The sequence below is a fragment of the Equus asinus genome, chromosome 7 (assembly GCF_041296235.1).
Source record: "Equus asinus isolate D_3611 breed Donkey chromosome 7, EquAss-T2T_v2, whole genome shotgun sequence".
Lineage (NCBI taxonomy): Eukaryota > Metazoa > Chordata > Mammalia > Perissodactyla > Equidae > Equus > Equus asinus.
In genome coordinates, this window is record NC_091796.1 from 102,555,905 (window position 1) to 102,576,147 (window position 20,243).

General features: G+C 43.9%; 1 long non-coding RNA gene across 8 annotated transcripts in view; it reads left to right on the forward strand.

Annotated features, from left to right (window-relative positions):
• LOC123286896 (uncharacterized) overlaps positions 1-20,243 on the forward strand; it is a 98,305-nt gene that overhangs the window by 42,648 nt on the left and 35,414 nt on the right. For all 8 annotated transcript variants that reach the window (XR_011504780.1, XR_011504776.1, XR_011504774.1 and 5 more), the window contains 4 exons: positions 11,733-11,919; positions 11,996-12,524; positions 17,750-17,827; positions 19,896-19,988. This is a non-coding gene — a long non-coding RNA (uncharacterized lncRNA). The remainder of the gene's footprint in view (positions 1-11,732; positions 11,920-11,995; positions 12,525-17,749; positions 17,828-19,895; positions 19,989-20,243) is intronic.

Genomic DNA, 20,243 nt, shown 5'->3' on the forward strand with positions numbered 1-20,243 from the left:
ACATTGTCTGGAATATCAGAACAATGCTAAGTATGAATGGTTGGGGCTGGTGTCTCTGCCCCAGCCTTGACGTGAATGAGGCTATGTCTGGGATACAAGCATTACATATTATATTGACTGTTGTTTAAGAAGAAAACTCTTTAGGATATTCAATATCCTTCTAGTCTTTGAATGCTTTGAAAGATTTTTTTTAAAGGAATAGGTGTTGAACTTAGGAAATTTATTTTGGTTCCTATAAAGATCATATTATGCATATAATTTTTCCAACTTTGTCGTCTTAATGTGGTTTGATAAATTAATTTAATGGATTGTTAATATTAAGCACTCCTCACAGCCCTAGTAAAACATCTAGAATTCTCTTACTCTATGTTTGACTTAATTTAGCTAGTATTTGATTGAGGGTACTGTCTGTGTTCTCATGACTAGTTTAGATATCTGGGGTTCTTTGTCCCGCTATTCATTGTCAGCTTTTGATCTGGATGTGAAGTATCTTTATAGCATGAATGGAAGATTTTTGCATTATTATGTATGCTCTGATCAAATTATGCATAATAATAATTACCCATTTCTTGAAGTTATAAAGAACTAGCAAAATTACTTGGCCTAGGGGTCTTTTGGGGAGATAATTATGTTGAAAATTCTTTTTTCATGTTTTCCCCATGGCTATAGGTTTTCTAAAATTTCCTAATTCTTCTTGGATTGGTTTTTGCTATTTTCAATTTCCCAGAAAATTATCCATTGTATTATGTTTTCAAATGTTTTTATATAGGGCTGTACATGCTATATTTTTATAATTTTTGTCTCATTTGAGACTGTATCTAATTTCTCATGTTCAATTTTGTACAGTTGTTTGTTTTTAACTTGGATGGTTTTTAATAGTGGCTTAATATTTTTCTTTCTAAATACCAGCTCTTATGATTATTTACTAATGCTGTTATATCAGTGTGTAGCTGGTTACTGTCTGACTTCACTGTGTGTATTTCTTAGCTTCTTTCGTCCTTCGATCTGTCTTGCTCTTCTCGAGATGGTTTCTTGTTTTTAAGTTACATACTTTGTGCAATGTGACTTTTTATGTTTCGAATTCTAATTTTTCTTACTATACTTATTGAAATGATTTGGACTTCACTCCATGTGTTGAGTAGCTGTTTAATAGTTTAGCAGCTGTGATCTACATGTAACGCATTATTTGTCCCGAACCATAGTTTCTCTATCCTTGAATTATTGGTTCTGATTAATTACTCAGTCATTGCCAGTCTATCTTCAGATCATATTTTCTGGGATGAGGATGGTGGTAGTATACTTTCTTGCATAGCCAAATGGTTCTTTTTCCTTCACACACGATCCCTTGGCTGGGTATAAAATTCTTGAGTCATGCCATTTTCTTCTCAAAACTCATTAGACTCTGTTTCACTTGCCTCTTGAGAAATTTTGAAATCTGAGATTTGCCACATTTGAATTTTTTTTAGTAGGCAACTTAATTCTTAATTCTTAATTCTTAATTCTTAATTCTACCATCAGCTCCCCAAGTTTGTAGGAAAAAATTTTATCCAGAGATTCAAAGTTCCTTTAAGAAATGAGTTTCTTTAGACAATGCCTCTTTCTAATAATGTGAGCCCGTTTGAGGAAAAAACTCAGATATTTCCAATCTGAATTCTTCTGTATATATTTGACTAGCTTTTCAGCTCTGTTGGCCCTGGTCATGTCCTCTGAGATGCCAGCTTTCTGCACAGTGGGTCTTTGCTCTCTCTCTTCACATCTTCATCTCTCACATAATTTGTATCTCTCTGTCTTCTTTGCCTAAATCTGGGGTCAGCAAACTTTTTCTGTAAAAGGCTAAATAAGGCTAAATGGCTAAGTATCTTCAGCTCTGTGGGCCTTGCACTCTTTGGGGCAACTACTCAACTCTGCCTCTGAAGCACACAAACCCACCACAGTCAATCCATAGACAAGCAAGTCTAGCCATGTTCCAATAAAACTTTATTTAAAAAAACAAGCCACAGGCCAGATCTGACGTCTGGGCTGTAGTTTGCTGCCCTCTGCTCTAAGTTCCTGGACGGCTTCTTTAGTTTGCTTTCTATGTTCTAATTTAACGTCCTGCTATGTAGAGTCTGTTCTTTGGCTCCTCCAGTCAAGTGCCATCTGATGATCGACCACAGGCTTTGGATGGCTGAATTTAAGTCTCAGCTCTCCCACTTACTAGTGTTTTGAGTTGGGCAAGATATTCAACAGCCGTGTGCCTCAGTCCCCTTGTCTGTCAGGTGAGCATGATGAAAGAGGCTACTTGGAGAGCTGTGACAAGAATTAACTGAGCTAAGAGATGTAAGGCGCTTAGAACAATGTCTGGGACATTGTAAACCTGTGGCAAATGTTAGCTATTATTCTTTTATAATTTCTTTCAGATCTCTTTTTAGATCTCAGACTACATTTGAACCTGCTATGTTAAAATGGTTTATTTCTTAGTACGCTTCACATTTTCTATATTGTATTTTAAAGAGAACGTAAAGTAGATGCATTCTAAAATTTCTTAAGTTTGCTGTAATGAATTCTTTTCTCAGGTATGCTTTTCATCTGCGTTTTTATAACACTGATTCTCATTTTTTATACTTTACTTGGGCATGGTTTGGTTTGTTTTATGTTCAGTGTTATTTGAGTAAGAATTGAGCTTTTCCTCACTGTTATTCCTGCCATTTCCAAAATAATCCTCTTGGATCTTAGTTCTAAGGCCACATTGCCATGCAAAGCCTGTTGCCAAATTTCAGGTGAAGAGGTGGAAAATGATGGACCCAGCCTCTGCTTGGTCTCATTAGGATTTTCCCCCACCCTGTCCCAGTTTTTTTTGTTCTGGGATTATTTGAGAAAACTATGACTCTTCTTATTTTGACATATACAGAATTATATTCTTTAAAATTCATTGCTCCTGGTGCTGGTCCTGGATTTCTTTGAGCTTCTGCTTACTTCATATCTTAGCATGCACTATCCTCTTACGTTTGAGTTCTATTCCTGCGCAGTAGCTGGTCATAGGGAGTTCTAGTCTTCCATATGGCTGCAAAAGAGGAGGGTACTGATGAGCAGAAATGAGAGTGAATGGTGGTTCTCAGTGTCTCACAAAGTACTCAGCAGAGCAGGGGTCATCAGCAGGTGTTGTATTCAGTGGTGGAGTCTCCAAGATGCTAGAGAAGGGATCAACAGATGATATACTTGGGAACTTTTTCCTGCCTCCTTCTTGCTGGCCATGTTGCTTTATTCAGAGTTAAGACAGCCACTGACCAATCTTTTGTTCACCTTTAAAGCAGAGAGTGAGAAATTTGTCTTTGAGGTAAGTTGGTTGTCAGGGCTATTGTGGCTTAGGGTGTTTTGGTTTTTACTTATGCATATTTCAATGGCAGTGGGGCCAGGCTTCCTTAGACAGAGCTCCATGACCACCAGGAAATTTCTTGAATGTGACTTTTGTTTTTAAGGAAGAACAGCCATGAGCTAACATCTGTTGCCAATCTTCCTTATTTTTTTCCTCCCCAAAGCCCTAGTACATAGTTTTCATTCTACTCATTTAATAAAGCAATTCTATAAACACACAAATAAACATGACTTACTTATGTTAGTTGGAACATTACCATTTTTAGCAGTCAAAATATCAAACATCAGCAATTCTATATACTTTGATCTAATGTATTTTTGTGAATATTATTATCTAAACAAATGATTCTTACATATGAACAAATGGTGTTTTCATATTATAAGTGATCTTTATCTGCATCACAACTTCTACAGATTAAAAAAAGAAAGAAAGAAAGAAAGAAAAGCCCAAAATATCCTTCCATCTATAGATGCTAGCAAATGACAAAAGGAGTAGCAATACGGGCAATATTTAATGAGCATCTCTGCTTGGGCCCTTCCACGCATAGTATTTTATTAAATCTTTACAATAACTCGAGTGTAAATACTCTCATCCCAACTTTCCCAACATAGTTGTATGTCCTAGCTGTAGGTCATTCTAGTTCTGCTGTGTGAGATGCCACTGTAGCATGGCTTGATGAGTGGTGTGTAGGTCCGTGCACAGTATCTGAACTGGAGAACCCTGGGCCACTGAAGTGGAGTGTGGGAACTTAACTACTCAGCCACAGGGCCAGCCCCTAGAATGTCATTTTTGATAAGACACAAAGTCTAATGGAAAGAGCATGCACTATGGTATCAAACATATCTAGATTAGAATGCTGATTCTGGCACGTAGCTGTGTTGCTTTGATCAAGTCATTTCACCTCTCTGAGATTGATTCTTCTTAAGTATGAAAGTTGGGATGAGAGTATTTACACTCGAGTTATTGTAAAGATTTAATAAAATACTACGCGTGGAAGGGCCCAAGCAGAGATGCTCATTAAATATTGCCCGTATTGCTACTCCTTTGGTCATTTGCTAGCATCTACAGAAAGAAGGATATTTTGGGCTTTTCTTTCTTTCTTTTTTTAATCTGTAGAAGTTGTGATGCAGAAAAAGATCACTTATAATATAGAAACATCATTTGTTCATATGTAAGAATCATTTGTTTAGATAAGAATATCCACAAAAATATATTAGACCAAACTATATAGAATTGCTGATGTTTGATATTTTGACCGCTAAAAATGGTAGTGTTCAAACTAACATGTCAGTCATATTTATTTGTGTGTTTATAGAATTGTTTTATTAAATGAATAAAATGACATGATTCACTTGAAAATCTGGAACACAGGGTTTTGCTGGACCTTAGACTGCCATATAAGTAGCATGGAGAAGAATTTGCTTTTGGAATTGACAGTGAGGATGAGTTCGGAAACTATGAAGCCCAGGGTGAATGCCTAATTCTTCTGAAATGAAGCTGCAGACATATCTCTTGGAGTCTGTGACTGAACGGACAAAACAAAACTTGCATTTGAATTTAGAATTCACTACTTAAGGGACCGGGGGATGCTGGGTGGTTCCTTCACAGCGCTAGCTTCTTAGTCCTCACTCATTCACTAAAGGGTACCTCTTTGGCTTACACCAAGGGCTGACTGAGAGAAGACATTTAGAGTTCTGGGTCAGTGCAGGTCTGTAGCAGGAGCTCAGTATATGGCAATGATGCTCTAGTGAAACGGGTTTTGTTGTTTGTAAGGACAGGGGCTTGGTAGAGAAAGAGGAGGAGGCATTTTAGTGTTGGAAACCACTCACAAAGTGAGAAAAAAAATTGATGCTCAGCACTCGGGAAACAAACAAGAGGTCCAGGCATCGGAGTGGTAGAAGAGGTCACGACATTTTGACAATGGTGCATCCTATGACAGCAGGGTTAAGATGTGAGGTAGATAGCTTTTAAGGTGATTGCCAATGATCAGCACCTCCTGGTATTCACGTCCTTGTGCAAGATCCTCCTCTTGAGTGTGGGCTGGACCTGCTGACCCACTTCTAGCAGATAGAATATGACGAAAGTGATGGGACGTCACCTCTCAGATGAGATTATGAAAGACTGACTTCTGTTCCGTTTGCACTCTCCCTCTCTTGTCTTCTTACTTCCTTACTTGGCTGAGCCAAGCTGCCATGCTGGGAGCTACCCTGTGGAGAAGCCCACAGGGCAAGGATCTGGGGACGACTTCCACCCAACACCCAGGGCAGAGCTGAGGCCTTTAGTCCAACAGCCCCCAATGAACTGGGTCCAACTGTGTGAGTGGGCTTGGAAGCAGACTCCTCTCCCTTTGAGCCTCTGATGACTGCATTCGTTGCCTCCTGTGAAAGACCCTGAAGCAGAGAACCCGATGAAGACATATCCAGATCCCTGACCTACAGAAACTGTGAGATAGTAAACGTGGTTTCAAGTCATTGTGCTTTGGGATAATTTGTTATGCAGCTACAGATAACAAATCCAAAGCATCCATGGGAAAAATAAAGATCCTTCTGTGTGATATTGAGGTCTGGAGTGCCTTGTGTCAAGGCAGTAAGGGTACAGAGTGGCTTTGAGACCTTCCCATCGGCAGAGACCGGTCTGGCAAACAGCTGGTGGTGGCTGGAAAAGGAGACTCACTGAATGGATCTTCCTCAGACCTGGATTTCAAGATCTGGCAAATAAAGTAAATGAGAACAGATCAATGCTGACCGGTGTGGCGACCCAGGAGTTTGTAACCCCATTTCCACCATGATGGACCCTGAGACTATGCCCCTCTGGGACACACAGCTAGAAAAACACAGCTCTGGGGGAGAAGAGGACAGTAGAATCTCATTTTGGAAATTATGCCTCTGAGAGCGTAATTCTTTCAAGTCCGGCTAATCCCTCATCTCCTTCCACTTTTCTGGTTTGTCAGTTGCCTCTGTCTTCTGAATGACAGACTGTCCAGGTGTCACCGGCTCCACATGGAGACATGCCTGATTCCACCAATGTGCCCTCTACCATTTTTGTTGAGCATCACGTGCTAAACTTGCTTCTCAAATGGAAGCGACCTCAGAAGCCTGTGGCATGGTGGAGAGAGCGTGGTCTTGGAGTCTGACCGGCCTGGGATCTGATCCTAGCCCTCATAGTTATGTCCCGGGCAGTCTTGAGGAATTCGCTTAATCTTTTGTGCCTGAGGATCTGAAAGTGGAAAATGGAGGAGAGAATACACACTTCATTGGGTGGTTCTGAAAATTAAACAAGATCCAGATCTGAGCACAAGAGCCCGGGACACAGTAATTGTTGGGTATCGTTAACGGTGTGGTTGCCTCTATTACCCGTATCATTTTTATATGATGGTTTCCATGGAGGGCCCCAGGCAGGCACGTGTGGAGTCATTCTGGTCCTCCTCTGGCTGATGGACGCTGCACTCCCAGGCTCCCACCTCGGAGCTGGCGCTCAGCCCACATGTCCAGCCCCGGGACAGACTAAGGGCAGGGGGATGTCAGGTAGGAGAACCCACTGGGAGGCCTCGCTGTGTGACAGAGCCAGAGGCAGTGCCTGGGCTGTCACCGGTGCCTGGGGACACAGCCAAGGAGGTTTCGGAGGGGAGCCGGATGGGGCCAGCCCTCCTCCCAGTGGGCGCTTTGTGCCCGAGGCACAGCCAGGCTGCAGTGAACAGGGCTCTGCATGCTGTCACCGCCTGTCGCATGGGCCTGGTCAGCCGTGTCTGCACATCCACCTGAGAACCAATCAGGGACCCTCCCTGGACTGAGGGGACATTGCACCTTCAGAGAGGGAATGAAGCCGGGGAAGAAGAGAAAAAACACCAAAAAGGGAGAGGTGCGGGGTTTATTTTATTTGAAGATGGCACATCCTTTTCGTTAAGACGTAAATGGCAGTGGTGGATTCTTCTCTTGGCTTCTCCAGGAAGCTGTATGATCCCCCTGGCCAGGGCTCCCCAGCCGTGGGGGGCCAGGTAAGGAAGAGATGTACACTACCGCATCGAAAATACTGAGCACGCCTAAACTGGAGCGTTTATGAGGCAGAGTGCTTAGGCAACGGGCAGAGGGGCACTTGGACCATCACATTCCAGGGCAAATAAATCTGAGACCCTGGAACAGCCTAAAAGAGCGTAGCATGTATTCTCTCACTGCAGTCAAATTTCCAAGAATCTGGATAATGTTGATGGTGCCACGTGGTGACACTGCAAGAAATTCCTGTTCATCCCGGGTGCAATGATTATTACGGCAGCAAACACCCAGTCGAGGAAGTTAGGCTCCGACCCTGGAGACTAGTCGACGATCGCCTGTAGCATATTGTTCCACTCCACTGGCATCCTAACTAGACAGCTTTAGTTTTAGCATAAAATCCATATTCCAGCCCTTTATGGAGCAGAGAGGCAAACTCCAGTGCTGCCGTTGCAAGCATCAAACAGCATTAGAATGAATTAAGGAGATTAAAGACTCTCAGAGCCCTTGGAGTCCTTCTCCATCCCTCTGTTTTCTCCAAGGAGCTGTTTTAAAGCCAGAGGGCAAATTGGAAAAAGGGAGTGGTAAGAATGCAAACCAGTCATGCCAACCTCACTCTGCAACCGACGTGTGATTCTTCTCCACGCGCGAATTTAGTTGGGGGAGAGGTCTTTAAAAGACACCCAGAGACAGGGGCACAGATATGTTTGGAGTTGCACAGTGTGGTCTCTTCAAAGGTGGGCACACGCGTTGACAGCCATCCTTGCCCCTTGATGGATGGAAAGTCCTCCTTCGGTCCGGCGGTGTGACAGAACCCGAGGAGGGCGTCAGATGTGTGCACTCTGGTGTTTGGAATTTAAGTAAAATCTGTAATTTTCCCCCTGCATTTCCTCAGAGAAATTAGCTATTCTATTCACTGCATAAATTTTCAGGTTTTGCTAGCACGACACTCAGGGTGTTGAATTTTTTATGACAAAAATGCTGTAATAATTGTTGAACAGATGTAAGTGTTGGAGACCCGGCTCTGGCAGACCTCACGAAACCTCGATTAGCAATTTAACCCTGTCGGCGCTTCTGTCCGCCCGCCGGGGAAGAGGAGCTGCAGTTTTGAATTGTTTCATTGGGATGTGCACAAAGGCAAAGAAAGAGTTTTCCGGAGGGGCGGGGAGGTCCTTTAATGAGCTCTTATGCCCAGCCAGGGAAGGAAGAACTCAGTGGATCCTAACCCTGAAATTACCACGTTACCAAGTTGTCTCGCTGGATGATTAATGAACTAATTGACGCGGAGGGACACTTGTCATTGATGAAGTGGCTTCCGAGCATAAGAGAGAACCAACAAAACAGCCTTTCTTGGGCAGCAGAGAAGTGACAGTCTATACCAGCTTCTGGGCTCCGCCCGGCGTAGGCCACCGGGCCCCCATTTACACCTCAAAGCAAAGTCACAGAGAGAGCTTCCTCTCTGCACGCAGTCTACACAGAAGGCAGCCATGGGGGACTTGCCGAGGACTTTGTCCACCGAGTGATGAAAGTATGCAAATGCCTCTGAATCAAAAGGTAAATCAAAAGAAAATGGCAGCCCACAAGACGAGGCGGTGGTGACAGCCCGTCAGCCGCGGAGCCACCCGACAGGCCTGGTGGCAGTGCGGAGGCTGCCAAGAGAACCGCCTGAGGAGGCTGCCACCGAGACAGATGTCACGGCGAGGAGAGCGCGCTTCCGTCGCTTTTGGCGGGGCCTGACGGAGCAGGAAGTGGTACTCCATGTGCCACTTAGGAGAATAATGATACTAATGAAACAGGGAGTTGTTAAGAGGGAGAGGCCGGGGAGAGAGGCTGGCGAGAGAGGGAAAGAATGAAAAGGTCTTTCACAATGTTTGGTAAAGGAGGAATTGAATTAACGGCCATCCTGAGACGAGTGTGCATGTGTGTGTGCATACATAAGTGTGTGCACGCCCATACATCTTTGGTGTAAGGATTTAGTTTTCCTTAAGGGGCTTCAGCCATCTTGGGACATATTGTGGTGGAGAGCATGATAGTTCTGCCTTTTCAGAAGAGGAGGAGTAGCCACAAGGCAATGAGATCACTGGCCTTGGTTTTGAGATTTTCTTCCTGACTTTCCTAGGAATGGACTTTGCGTTTCTTGAGAAGATCTCATTACCCAATATACAGGCAGGGCCCCAGCTGAGGGTGCAGGCAGAGCAGGAGAGATGGAGGCAGGGCCAGGAGAGTGTCCATATCTGCTTTGCTGTGCCCGCCCTGTGATGTCAATAGATGGGTGGGGAACTTCAGCACAGGGGCCCAGAAGTTCCGAGGATATTCAGATCCCAAGTGCTGAAAATAACCCAGGCTCCCTTTCATGGACATTTCAAACTAAAGTTAATATGCAATCAAAACAGCCAGAATGTCGAACATAATAGCCCTGATATGTTTTTTTTTTTTTTTAATTTTTTTTTTAAAGATTTTATTTTTTCCTTTTTCTCCCCAAAGCCCCCCGGTACATAGTTGTGTATTCTTCGTTGTGGGTTCTTCTAGTTGTGGCATGTGGGACGCTGCCTCAGCGTGGTCTGATGAGCAGTGCCATGTCCACGCCCAGGATTTGAACCAACGAAACACTGGGCCGCCTGCAGCGGAGCGCGCGAACTTAACCACTCGGCCACGGGGCCAGCCCCCCTGATATGTTTTTTAAACATCAAAATCTTCTAAAAATTGCTTCTGACTTTGGGGAGAGGCATCTCTGTGTGTCTGTGTTCTAGAAGGAGCTGTTTGGTCTGTACGTGGGGAACCCAATCTCAGAATGTGTATGAAAAATAAACTTTGTTTTTCAAGGTCTAAGACAATTAACTTTCATCTAGGAAGTAATTATAGATAGGCTTTTAGTCATAAATGTATAACATCGGCTACAAAATATAACATATTGGTTTGACCATAAGAAATCCAATTTCTAAAATCTCAAAAAAAAAACAAAAAAACAAAAGCATGTGAGAGGAAGGCAGTCAGTGTAAGGAAGAGCCTCAATACATAGTGATCAAGTGCTTGGAGGTGAGAGAACTTTGCCCTTCATCTTTGTTTCCACCGTCTCTACCTCAAGCTCCATTTATAGGCAGGGCGTCTGCTGGTTTTGCAGTGTGGGAACAATTCTGGTGTCTCCGCCAGTATCTAATTTTTGCATGTACTTCCAGAGGAATTGCCTGTCCATCCAGACAATTGTTGAAAACTCTCATAGGTATAACTATGTGATGAGTCCTTCAGGGCAGCAAGAACTGGGCATGGCCCAGCCTGGTGGGGAGTGAGCAGGGAGCCCTTGGGTAAGAATCTGTCCTGAGTCCAACTAAAGCCTTCACCCGTGTGATCCTTAGCGTCTCAAAGGCTTAATTTCACTATCTAGAAAACGCCGTGATTACCCTCCCCACGGAGGTGTGGCCAGGATTACAGGATGTAGAAAGCTCACATTGCAGTGGGCTTTGTGATGAGTGCTTCGTAAATACGTGTTGTACTGTCACAAAACAATTAGGTGCTAGTAATTGAACCCACAGTATGGGTTCTACTTAGAATTCATTGTACACTTAATTTAACTATAATTATATACCTTCAATTGTAAATTATATGCAGTGGGATTTTGACATTTACTTCTAATATCATCTCACTAAGAGTTGCTATCTGAGAGAATTGTCTCTTTTCTGGTCCAGTCCAGATGTTTCTCTTTTTCATCCATGATCTGCTGGTCCTCTTCACTGTGCACCTTTGTTTTGGGTTTCATGTACTGTACATCAGTCTATGCTTGGACAACCTCTTTTTTTTTTTTTGCATCAAGGTCCTTATTGCCCAGAGCAGAATATCCTCAATCTACAATTATTCAATTCAGAGTTCAAACATTGCCCTCCTCGAATATCTCTGAAGAAGAAGATTGCTTTCTTCCAATGTCCTCTGTCCTGATTCATGACCCTCATTTCTAGGTTGCCACTATTTTATTTAATGCATTCCTACAGTAAACTGCCTCATGTTCTTGGATGACTAGGATGGGGCCCAAATTCATAATAATTATCATAAATCTCTCTATCTCTTGAGTTCATGCCACAGGGCAGGCATTGTGTTGGGCTTTTCATACATATTTGGTTCATGCCATGTCTTTGAGGTGGATACCATTTATTTTCTCCCATTATCCTTTTCCCTGCCTTCTTCTTGCCAATAGAAACCCATTTTGCAATGGCATCAAAGTATATAGCTAAAGGTTCATTTTGCCAGGCTCCCTTGCTACTAGAGTACACAAGTAACAAAGTTCTAGCCAACGAGATACAAGAAGACCGCCAGGAGTCTCTAAGAAAGCTTTTGCTGTCCTGGTAAGAGAGGACAGACCTGGTTAGGGCAGCTCTGTACCTTCTTTTTGCCTTGAACAGTGCTGTGATTCTGGAAGATCCATACCCATCTTGCAGCCATTAAATGATGAACCAATGCACCAAGGATGGCCAGGTGCAAGAAGAGAAGACATCTGGCTTGGCTTGCTGTGGTTAAGCTACTGCATCAGCCTGGGGCTTCCCGCTTCAAGTCTTCTTAGATGAGAAGAAGAAAATCCTCTTTGCTTAAGTAAGTGTAACTTAGTTTTTCCATTACTTGCGGTTGAAAGTATTTCTGATTCCATGTTAATATTTCTCTTTTTCAGATGAGGAAAACAAAAGCTCAGAGAGCATATTTGAATCAGCAAGAAGGAGCTTAGGAAAGCTTCAATGTCTCTGTGCTCCTGCTTGGCTGCAGGGCCCATGCACTGGGCAGATGAAAGATGGCCACATCTTTTTAGACGCTCCTCCCATCAAGAGTTCCCTCTCTTTGGACCCTGCTTGGGTTCTGTAACTACTCTGAGGTAAAGATCATGGCAGAAGTGGTGCTCAGGACTTAAAGTCTGGCAGTATCCACTTCCTGTCTTTTGGAACACTCTCCTTTAAAGGTCTAAGCCATGTGAGAAGTCTGACTCTTCTGTGACCACCATGCTAGAAAGGCCACATGTTGGCATTCTGGTCAACAGTTCAACTACCCCAACCAGACAGCGTGTCACTGTGTGAGTGAAGCCATCTTGGATCTTCAGACCAGCCCCTTGATCCATGAATACCGTTGAGTGATCGCTGTCAACACCATTGGAGCAGAAGAGTCAGCCAGCTGAGCCCTATCCAAATTCCTGACCACAAAATCATGAGGTATGAGTGCTGTTTTAAGCCGCAAAGATAGTTGGTTATGCAGAAATAGATATTGACCAATTGCCATGAATAATTCATTATACTTACAAAATGCCAGGAACTGTTGGAATTGTCTCCTCCATGCTTTATTTCATCTGAGTTGCTTTTGAATATTTCTGCAGAGTCATGGTCACAGCTCTTTGTATCTTATTGCTTGAAAAACTAGACTCATAACCTTCATTTTTCTTCCAACCGCCCCTGAGTGGGTTGGAAAGAACTCATGGGCTCTGGCTGTTTGGTTGCTAGTGACTTTCAGATCTCTGGTTCTAACAGCGTGGCAGATTGAGCCAATGAGTATGGCCTTCCTGGCACAAATACATGGAAATACTGGAGAAATATAATGATATTTAAAAATACATGCAGGAGTTCAAAAGACAAGGAATACTAGGTCCTTGAAATGAAGGTTCAGTTTGATGATATTGTGGTATCCTTCAGGGGTATTGGTTATCAGTCCTTGGGGCTGGAGATTTATTGCCCACATTGGGACAGGAGAGGTAGCTATATGTGGTGGGAGCCAGAACTGGGCTCCCAGCATAAAACATGCACATTCAAAAAATCTGATAGACCAGCAGCAAGAAAACTTGCCTTCTACCTTGGCCTCTGGGTAGGAAAAGAAAGTCTGTTGTGAGAAATCAAAGCTACAAACCTGTGTGATGAGTGGGAGTAGGGTCCAAGTTTACATTGCACTTGGATGTGGGAATCCCAAGTCTAGAAACCCAGGCATGGGTCTCGGGTCCCTGAAGAAGCAATGCAAAGCTGTCCTCTAGGAACACATTCCGAAACGTGGGCCACTGGCAACTCCCACAGATTTAAAAGCAGACCAAGACCAAACCAAATCTACGCCAAAGATACACTCAATAAACAACTACAAAACTCCACTAGGGAAGAAGACACTGGAAAGAAAAGCAAGCAGACATTTCAAGTTGGAGAATGGGCACCTCGACAAGTAGAAATAAGAGAACATTCTGAAAGAGACGATAATATAACTATATTGACATATTAAAAGGGATTAAAGCAGAAGGTGATAAAAAAAGGTTAATTTTCAGGTTGATCCTAGCTAAAAACAGATCCCATACAGAAAGGTCCATGGGTACCATCAGTCTTTTGGAATACAATTATTAAAACCCTTCTCTGTTCCAGGCTGGAATTTTATTCTACGTTCCTGTTAAGTGCAGGCCGCTGGGCAAAGGGAGAACATTCTCTGTGCTAAGGAGAGAACACCTGTCAGTGTTCCTCAGCTGAGTGACAAGTTTGGCCAAGTTCATGACCCCAGGAAAGGGAACTTTCAACTTAGACTAAGTGTTTGTCACTGGAGGAGACTCGAGGCAGAAACGTTGTGCAAAGCAGCCGGCTCTGCCTTTGCGGACAGGCCCAGCTCTTTTGTTTACTGACTATCTCGGACTTGATTCATGAGCCCAAGTGTTCGAGTCACAGTTAAAACCAGGGAAACAAACCAAAACCCAAATCAAGAAATTCCAAACCATAGCGCCACTCGTAGTGGTCCACATCCTTCCTCCAAATATGCACCCACTTAAGGGTCCATGCGACTCACATTTGGCAAACTTCGATTTCTTAGCTGTTGTGGTGGCAGGGTTTTCTTGTTTGTCTTGAAGAAGATGGGGCAGTTTGTACACAGCTGTGGAATAAAGGAAATCCTAATGTATCTTCACAGTGGATTTTGTTTGATGGTTCTATCTCATTTGCAATAACTACTATCCTTTCTCCACTTGGGGAAGATTGATTTTCTCCACAGCCAGCCCTTCCACCAACCCCAGAGGTGGGATCTAAGCGGGACAGTGACCACTGAGCCTTCAGGAGGGAAAGGCATCTGCTTCTCACACTGTTGCTTCTCAACTTTGGCTGCACATCAGCTTTAAAACATTCCAACACCTGGGCTGCACTCAGACCCAAGAAATGAGAATCCTTGAGGGTAGAACCAGACTAGTAGTGCTCGATGGGATACAATGCTTGAGTCATTCTTACTAAAAAATTTACTTACTGAAAAATGATTTGTTGTTTATCTGAAAATCATGTAGAATCTGTATTTTTATTTGCAAAATCTGCAACCCTAACCCAGGCATTAGTGTTTTTTCAAAGCTCCCCAGGGGTATCAGTGTGCAGCCAGTGATTCTCAAAAGTTAGTATGTATTTAAGAATCACCCAGAAAGATCATTGACAGCCAATTCCTGGGCCCCACTTTCCGGGACTCTCATCCCGTACGTACATCTGGGGTGGGCCTGAGCCTTAGCATTCCGAACAAGCTCCTGGGGATGCTCTGGCTGTGGGCCTCTGCCCACACTTTAGGGAGCAGCACCGTGTCGCAGAAGACCTCGGCTCTGAACTCAAGTCTTCCAACCCCTTCTCTGTCCTTCCCACTACGCAGAGATCTCATGGATTTTTCTGTCATCCTTTGGCTGTTCCACAAATGTATTTCTCTTGGTTCTCTTCTCAGATCCCTTGCTTGAGGAGCTGATTCCCTGGGTTTAGCTATATTTGACCATTAATATGTTTTAGTGAGAAGCTAAAGCTAAAAAACCACCCTGAACCCCTCCTAATTGGTTGTCTTTAGGACCCATTATTTTCTCTGCCTCTTGTAAACTCTCTGGGGCAAATGAAGGAAACCTAAGGCACAGTTCTTGTCCTTAAAGGAATTTGTTGCATCTGAGACAAGAAAATTACATTTACAGAAAAAAAAAATAAGGCAGTTTATATACTTGTTTCATATTGAGAATTATTTTCTGAGTAAAAAGAGAAATTCAGAGAAGAACTTCTCAGGCTAGGATCAATGGGGTGAGGAGTGGAAAGAGGAGGCAGGAGAACAATGATTCCAGCACCTTCTAAGACTCCATTTTTGTTTCCAGGAGCTCTACCTTCACTCAGTGGCTTATCAACTGTGTGATCTTGGGAAAGTTTCCTAAACTCTTTAAGCCTCAGTTTCCTTCTTTGTAAAAGTCACACTGAGACTGACTTCGTAAGTTGGTGGAGGATTAGAGACAGAATCATTCTAAAGTGCCCGGGGTTTGGAAGTTCCCAAATTCAGCTGCCCACAGGGGCCAGAGAGGTAGTGTCCACAGGAGCCAGACAGGTAGCGTCCACAGGAGCCAGACAGGTGATTTCGGAGAGGAGCTGCTTCCACTTGGCCCCTCAAACTCCAGCAAATCATTACCATGTGAGAAAACAGCTCAGTGAGCCTCATCTTCCAGTTTTCTGAGAGAAAATGGGTTGTATTTTTGTGGCATCTTCCAGTTTCTAGATAGGTGCAAGCAATTTAAAAACATCTTTATCACAACACCTACCAGGTCAAACCTAATACATCTGCTGGCCAAGTTGGACAGAAGTTCCCCAGTTTGCCCCCTTTGATGCAGACTGGTATAAAAAAATATCTTTCACTTTTTGCTCTTGCCATTAAGACTATGCAAATTGTTGAACTGCCTTCAAATGTCGTCTGTGGGTGTGCCAATTGAAAAGTATGGAAAGACCAATGAGGAACATTGGCAGAATGATGTCCAAAGATATCTCAGGATGTGTGTGCGTGCATGTGTGCCCCCCAACCAAAAACCCCTGGCAATTTCTGAATAAGAACTTGCCTCCTGAAGGTCTATAGGTTTGTGTCCGGTGGGGAGTAAAGAAAGTGCTGGAAACGGGCCCCTAGACTGATCATGAGTCATTCAGTAGATGGGGTGTGCTGGCCTGGGGAAAGCCCTGAGGAAGCAGAGGTGTTGTGCCATGGAGTGGACTAGATCAGGGGTCAGCAAATGATGGACCCCACTTCCTACATGCTTTTGTCAATAGTTGTGTTGGAAGACAGCCATGCTCATGCATTTAAGAATTTTTGTCTTTTCTCTGGCTGCTTTCACGCTGCAATGGCAGAGCTAAGCAGCTGCAACAGAGACCAGACGGGTTTCAAAGCCTACCGTATTCAGTCTTTGGCCCTTTGAGAAGTTTTGCTGACCCCCGGCTGGATTAGACAGCAGGCCTCCGAGTGGAAGGAATGGCCTCTCTGTTGCTGGCTTCTTGTCTATTCCACCTACTCCTCTGCCCTCCAGCCTCTGCTTCCCGACTCTGCCTTCTTCCCACCTTGGGGCTTTTCCTTAGTCACGGTTTCTGCTTCCTTGTAACCTGTGCTTATAGAAGATCTGTTGTGGGCGGTCTCTCCAAGCTCTCACTACATCATAGACTTTCAGCTTCAGCCTCCACCACCGCCATAATCTTTTTAATGTTCCAGCTCAGACTCCGGAGGGGACGACTGTGCCTGGCCCTGTTCTCTATTCCAATTAGATCGCTATAGATGTCTCTGTTCAACCTCTGGATTGACTTTTCTTAGGTCGAGTGGCCGCTCTGCTCCAGCTGATTGACATCTCTGGTACGGCCTTGATACCAAGACCATGTGGTTGGAATCAATTCTCATTCTTAATCTGATCAAGATTCTATCCTGTACTGTGGCTTTATCTCAATTACCTGGTACGACCAAGACTTCTAAGTAGATAGTATCATTCTGGTTTTACAGGTGAAGAGCCTGAGAACTTCTGAGGTTAAAGATCTCATCCAGGATGGACCACCGTGCTGGGGGTGAAGCCAGTCCTCTGGGGAGCTCTCCTTGTGTTACCAGCAAATTGGGTTCTTGTTGTCCCCCCGGACAGAAATCAAGAGAGACAGCAAATGGGAGTGGAAAAGTAAAAGTGTATTAGCTTGTGCACAGGAGAGGCACAAGGGAGCTGGTGTGGAAAGGAAAGAGGCAGGTGACCGGCTAGTTAGGGAACAGGATTGTGGGGCTTTTATTAGGCAAAGGCTGGGGAGGAGGGCCTTGTCATGGCATGGAGAGGTGGGGCTGTGCTTGCACTTGTGATGTCTCCTAGCATGCTACTACAGGCAACGCGTGGATCATTAGCATACTAGCTCTCCACCCCTGGGTGTGATTTTTACTATGCTGATGGGGCTAGGGTGACCTTCAGTGGACTTCTGGGTGCTAGGGTGCATGAGTAGGTCCAGGAAAGTCCAGAGGCTGCTGAATGTGGATCTTAGTGGTCTCTATCTGATTCTCCTAGCTTGCTGATCAGTGAGGGACCTTATCTTGTTAGGCCAGGGGCCTTGCCTCTGGCCCTGTCTCACTAGGCTGCTTCCTGTCTTGCTTGGATCTCCCTAAATCTCGATTCTGTGCTTTTTCTACTTGTCCCCACTATCTCTAGCTGGACCTTGGGCTGGACCTGACTGAATGAGGAGGAACTGTCCATGCAAAGAAGACAGAAGATGAGAGAACAAAGCAAGTAAGAAAGTCCATGTGACCTAAAGGCACAGGCGTTGGGAGAGTAGGAATGTGTGTAGACGGGTTTTGGCCAAATTGGACAAAGTTAGGAAGCGTGGCGGACCAGGCTGGCCTGCAGCCCTGTGGATAGTTTCAGAATTCCAAAGACTGAGCATGGGGCAAGCACTTCCTGGACCCCTCACTCCATACCCAGTATCCATTTGTCTCTAGTAGACCCAGGCAGAAAGAGGACAAATATGATTGGCAAGCTCTGCTGGTTTGAGAGTGTGCCCTTGGTCACAGATGAGCACTGAGCTTAGCAGCCCTCAACTGGAGCTACACATGGCCTTTAAACTCGTTATTCCATCCAGGGAAAACAGATCGCAAAAGGTTTCTACACGGACATCTGATACTCAGAAGAGATTTGCTGATGTAACAATTATTTGCACTATTTATATTCAAATGTTCTTTCAAAAAATATGCAGCATCCAAATTTACTGATAGTAACTGTGTGCAAATCAGGAAACTTATCTCCTTTTTATAGGCTAAAATCAAATTACACTTTACATTTTTCTCACTTGCAGAATATTAGATTGTGGTGTCTAAATGACCGTGTTGATGAAAAAGGTGAATTTTAAGAACAAATTTTAAAACTGCATAAGCAGTTTAATGGGTATTTTTAGAAACTGAAACCGTCGGCCGTTACGTATTTATGTTAAACTGGTACTCACATCATCGCATCTCTTACAGCTGACTCCTGAAAATCATCACGGCTGAGGTTTTTGTTTATTACCCTCTGGACCACAGCACTGCTGAATAAAGTTCTAAAAGGAAAAAGTTGGTTGATGTCCCTGTTTTTTCACCAGAAGAGTCAGTCGATCAACTTGTTTTCTGACCTGTAATCTGAGATCTGATTGAGTTCTCAATATCGTGCAATTCACAGATTCTGTCCCCATTTACGCACACGTTTGTAGTTGTCGCATGGTTTTCAGTGTTCTTAATGAGCTGTTAACAAGCTGTCAATTACCTATGCAAATGAGGGAGGTCGGCATTGAGAGGTGGCTGTATCTGGAGTTAAAGAGTGCTACCTTGGAATGTTATGAAATCAATCATTCTTGCTTTAATAGCTGTCTTTACCCATGTGTCTCTTGTCATGTCTGGGTCTTTTTTCATTATAATACCTACCACATAAGAAAAAGCCCTCTGGGAGTTTTGAAGGTGCTTAGAAAAGAGCTTACCTAAATCTTTTGTAACTTTCAACTTGGCTTACAGATTGACTTGGGGGCGGTCTTCCTTCTCCACCTCTGCCTTTCTAGGCACAGGACACCTTCTGTGGAGCAGAGAAGCTCGTTGCTTTTCCTGTTCTGATGGGAAGGGGTTCCACTCATCTAGATCCAGCTCTAAGGAACTACTGGAGATCCTTGGCCCGTGTTTCCTTTGCAGGAGAGGTCTTTACCCTCTCCACCGCTTCGTGAGCGCTGACAATAAATAAGCCAAGCTAGAATGGCATAGGCAAGCTTATTAACTCAGGGAGGTTTGCTGAGCCCCATGTTCTAGGCACTGTGGATGCAAGAGTGAGCAAAACCAAGATCATTGCCTCGTGGAATGGACATTCTGGTGGGGAAGACAGACAATTAGCAATAACCAGACTAAGGAAATGACACCAAGGTGTGGGAAGGTGATGCATGCTATGGAAAAAAGAAAGAGCAGAGTAAGGAAGATCTGGAGAGGTTGTAGGGGAGGTAGTTGCAATGTAAATAGAAAGCTCAAATGAGGCCTCATGGGGGTGGTTGCATCTGCGCAAAGCCTTGAAAGAAGTGAAGCGGTCAGTTCCAGGAATGCCTGATGGAGAGCGTCCCAGGCAGAGCCAGCTTCAAGCGCAAAGGGCCTAAGACAGAAGTAGGTTCCAGAGCAGTGAGATTGGGGGTGGCAGCTGAAGGAGTTCTGCTGAGGAGAGTGGGTCAGTGAACAGGAAGGACAGGGGTGGGCCCCTTTGGGAAAGCTCTTTGCCTTTTCTTCTGAATGAAATGGGTAACTATTGCTGGGTGTTGTTATTTATTTACTTTTTCTTAACTTTCTATTTGGAATAGTTTTTGATTTACAGAAGAGTTACCAAGAGAGCAGAGCTGTCCTCTACCCGCCTTACCCAGCTTCCTCTAATGTGCACGGCTTACGGAACCATGGTACGTGGAGCAAAACTAAGAAATCAGCTCTGGTGCAGTACTGCTGACTAAAATGCAGACTTTATTTGGATTTTTATGGGTTTTCCACTCTTTGTTTTCTTTTTCAAGATCTAGATTAGTCTGTTCAGCATCTCCTCGGTCTCCTCTAATCAGTAACCATTTCTTATTCTTTTCTTGACCTTGATATTTTTGAAAAGTGGTCAGGTGTTTTGTAGAATGTGCCTCAATTTGGGTTTGTCCTGTGTTTTCCCACAG